Source organism: Suricata suricatta, chromosome 13 (genome assembly GCF_006229205.1).
Source record: "Suricata suricatta isolate VVHF042 chromosome 13, meerkat_22Aug2017_6uvM2_HiC, whole genome shotgun sequence".
Classification (NCBI taxonomy): Eukaryota; Metazoa; Chordata; class Mammalia; order Carnivora; family Herpestidae; genus Suricata; species Suricata suricatta.
Genome location: NC_043712.1, coordinates 76,257,767 through 76,262,086, shown reverse-complemented (window position 1 = coordinate 76,262,086; position 4,320 = coordinate 76,257,767). Strand labels below are relative to the sequence as shown.

At 39.1% G+C, this 4,320-nt stretch overlaps 1 pseudogene; it reads right to left on the bottom strand.

Annotated features, from left to right (window-relative positions):
* Nucleotides 1-1,567: 1,567 nt before the first annotated feature.
* Nucleotides 1,568-2,045, bottom strand: LOC115275962 (annotated as a pseudogene).
* Nucleotides 2,046-4,320: the final 2,275 nt, after the last annotated feature.

The following is a 4,320-nucleotide window of genomic DNA, read 5'->3' as shown; positions in this document are numbered from 1 at the left end:
AATGAGGGGGAAAGTGACTTTCTTAGTCATCAACCAGACCTCACACATCTTGACTGAAACCAAACATCCAAAACTCAAAGAAAAATTATAAATGATTTCTCTGACCATACATTTCCAAATCATGAGGTTTGGTTCTCCTATAGGCAAAGATGTCTGTCTTCCATTAAGCAATATCAAACTATGTGTGATTCATGTTTAAGCTAAAATCTGAAGTTATTAGAAATAGTGTTATAACCTTACTTGTCCTAGGAATATCTAATGTGAATTGTTTCCAATCTTAGAGAGGGTCAGGCCCTTTCTACTTCTGAATATTTGGAAACACATCTAAAACTATAGATTATTTTAATGTAAGGAGTGTGATTAGGAGTCCATTTCTATAATCTACATCATGCTCAACTACAAAATATACTTGAACGTATTTTTGATGCGCCAGAAAAGACAGTAAGAAGCCTTATTTTAGTATACGTGCTGCCAAAGCCAGCACAAAAAGACTTATTTTAATAAAAAGACCCGAGTGTGTCTTCACTCAGTGTTTTTTATTCTTCTCCATGAGAAAATGACCACTCAGATCTTCTGTGAAAAATATCTACTTTCCATAAGTTAAAAACAATGTTACCCAGATTCGTATGGAACCTGAAGGAACAGTGGGGAAAAAACGATTAGGGGATGGATAAAATCTGTTCTTGGGAGAACTAGCCCTTTCATTGTGTTTAAAATGTGTGGCTGCTTCTAAACTGGATAGACACGCGTCTAGTCCCATAACATTACCCCTGTTCATGTGATGCTATGGCTTTGAGGTATAACACTCCTATGTCAACAACAGTAGGATTCTAGAAAACATTTCCACAGAACCCCCTCCACTGGAAGACTTGGTTCTGAAGGGTTCGCCTCCCCTGGGGCATTAGTAAAGATAGGCTGGGTTGTGTTGTGGAAACAAACTCCAAATCTCAAGACTTAGCACATACAACCTTACTCCACTCTTGCCCACACAAAGCCATCTATGGGGCTGATAGTTACCTGGGCCAATTCCCTTCAAATTACTTGAGGATAAGGATCTTTTAAAAAAATTGTTTTTTTTGTAGTTCTACCATTTGGAACTGCAGTCACATGGCGGATGGAGGAAAAGCTTGAAGAACCCCATACTGGCTCTCACCTCCAATGCTTCACCGCATCCCAGAGGCGACACGCCATTTCTGCTCACAGCCCACTGGCCCAAAAAAGTCTACATGGAGATTGTTTGACGAATTCTACGGTCTGTGCCTCAGTACACATGCCGCTTTGGAGCCTCCCTCTACAGTGAAAGGTCCAGACACTCTCTAGCTCTCTTCTTTTCCTGACCCAGCCACCCTGGATATCAATGATTTTCAATGGTAGAGCTATAAGATAGAAGCAGCCCAAATATCTGTGGGATCACTGGAAGCACACTGCTCTAGCAAGCTATCAGACGTGGATGAATAAGAAATCAACTATTAGATATTAAGCTGATGATTTTTCAGGGGCCATTTTTTTTCTATTAATCCAGTATGTATTTGTCTTCCCTCTGTCAAACCCTAAGCCAATCCCTTTTTCAGGCTGCCTGGGGACATACAAGGCAGACTAGACACGGAAGAAAGACCCAGGGAGGTGGAGATGCCTCTCTTGTGACAAAGCGGATAAGAAAGACCACCATCAGGCAAAAAAGCCCTATGGTCTCCAAGAGGGCAAAGCCCAGAATGGCATAGGAGAAGACCTGTTCATAGAGGGGATCCTGGCATAAGCAATGATGAGGCTCCCACACACAGTCCCAGTTCTAGCCCCAGAGCCATCCACACCTGCCGTGGCAGCTCCAGCCCTAGTGAACGTGGTTGTTGTGTCCGTGTCCCTTGTAATGGTGCTGGTTCGGAAGCTGTGGCTGGGAATAAGTGAGGTCAGGAGATTCGGGTCTGCCAGGCTGCTGAGGCTCTCATTGGTCAGTGTGTCCGATGGTTTTACAGTAATCCCCTCAACAGCAGAGAGGTGCTCCTGACAAAGAAGGGGGTGGAGACAAACTTTGCACAGGTGCACATTTTCTGTGCAGAGAAGACAGGGAAGGGTTCAGGGGTCATTTTGTTAGTATGAAATAGCCTTTCTTATCCCGAATAATACAATTGGGTTGCAAATGTCTTCTGTCTTCCTTGGTCAATCCAGATCACCAATTCTGCTACAAATGCTAGCATTTTTATCTTCGAATCACTCCCTCAGTTTTGTCAGAAACTATTGCTACAACCTTGGCCCTGTACTGACTCAGCTTTGTCCTAGCACTTCTGGGATCAATGGTCTTAGATGTTTTGATTTATACGTACGAATGTTTTTTGCCTTGTTTTGTTTTGTTTGCTCAAGTGAAGCAAGAAAACATTCTACAGGCAACTCTAAATAAAAATACAGCAGTATAATTATATTTCACCAAAACTGTTCATGCTAGATAAATATGACAACCTGGGAAGGTTTATGCCTGATTAATTTAGATTGTTTAATTTCTCTAGAATTATTGCTGTTCATGAATGGAAAATTTTAGGAAGGTAATACGTTTGAATCTGTGGCTTTAAAGGTGTGTTAAAATAGCAGAGATCCACTTTTTCATAATGAGCATTAAATTTAGAATTCATGTACATTTCAGATTAGTTTCATTGTACTACGTAATGAATCATGGCTTACCCTGTCCGTATTCTTCATCGTTTTTAATACTTTTAGTCACACAGGGTGGATGAGCTTGCATTTCATCCGGAACATTTCCAGCTAGAGAGCATCAGGGACAATGACTACCTATGTCACACCTCTAAAGACAATCCTTTTTAGGTAATCTCCAGCATCTTGAGAGAGTCACCACATTTCTTGGAATTGCCAAGGTTCTATCAATGGATTAATTTTTTGTTATGTGTAAATAAAACCAGGTGCCTAAGTTTGGAACTTTTCCAGAAATAGCCAGTCTGATTTTAACGTTATTTTAACTATTTGCATTACATTTAATAAATAGGTATCAAGATCCTACTTTGTTCAAATCATTACATCAGGCCCTTTGGGGGATGGGATGGGTAAGGTGATAACTTAGGCCTTTCACTTCATGTTCTCATATTATTTTTTAAATATATTTTTCTATTTTCTTTTTTGTTCTTATTTGCTTTGTTTTGTGTTCCATTTTTATCACATTATTTGTTAGCTACATTTAAACACAGAGTTAGGAGAGCACATTCTTTAAAGCCGTTAAGTAAGATGGTAGAAAATATGTCACAAAGAAAGGGAATTTTAAGGCAACATAATCCTTATTAGTTGAATCCATAGGTTTTACGATGCATGTAGTCCCTGGGATACCATATAATGAAATAGTATTTGCTTCCCCACATTTTCATAAGGAGTCAGTCATGTCATATACCCTTTCCCTCAGTCTCTGGTTGCAGGTCAGGGTGGGGATGCTTTGTCTTTCTCACTCTGGACACTGCTTCAGCTTTTGAGCAGCACCTTTGTATGATGAATGACTCAGGACAGCCTGGGGGACCGGGGGTTAGACAGTCTAAAACATATCCTGATTAATTCCTCATTTGAATTGTCCCACGTTTTGGTTTTCTGAGATAGGTGAGTAGGAAAATATTTTTCTAGAATACACTCAACCAGATAACATGAGACTCAAGGTCTTGTTAACATCAGAGTGGATTTTCTAACACTTCCCCATGTTAAATCAAAATTACAAACCAGATTTTCACTTTTATGTAACTGAACCCAGAGATAATTTCTGTGAGGTATAACTTAATCAAATTCATCACTGCATATTTATTTAATAGTCTGATAAAACTGCTGGATTTTTCTCGCACCAATACGCATCAACAATATTTTTACCATGTCCTTAACATTCCTTTATTATCCCTCACTTTCTCTTCAAGTAACTATTTATTTCAAGTAGAGTTATGCATTTAAAAAATTAATAAACTCTGACAAGATCTCATGGGGCAGAAATATAATAATTAAGGTCAAATAAACAGCTATCTTTAGAAGAAAGATTATTCTTATCAATAGTTGAAACAACCTGAGTTGTTTCAAAAATATACCAAATAGAAATACTTTTCTTTAGTGAAAAAGACATTAAGCTTCATGGGCTATGATTTTGTGTGAATAGCACATTAGCCAGAATTCCAGCAGAATAAAGGGAAACATATTCAAACTGGATAGTGAATAAGAGTTTAATGGAGAAGATTTCTTTTTTTAAGGTATAAGGTGGGGTGCTTCGGTGGCTCAGTTGGTTAGCATTTGACTTTGGCTCAGGTCATGATCTCACAGTTCGTGTGTTCAAGCCGTGCATTGGGTTCTGTG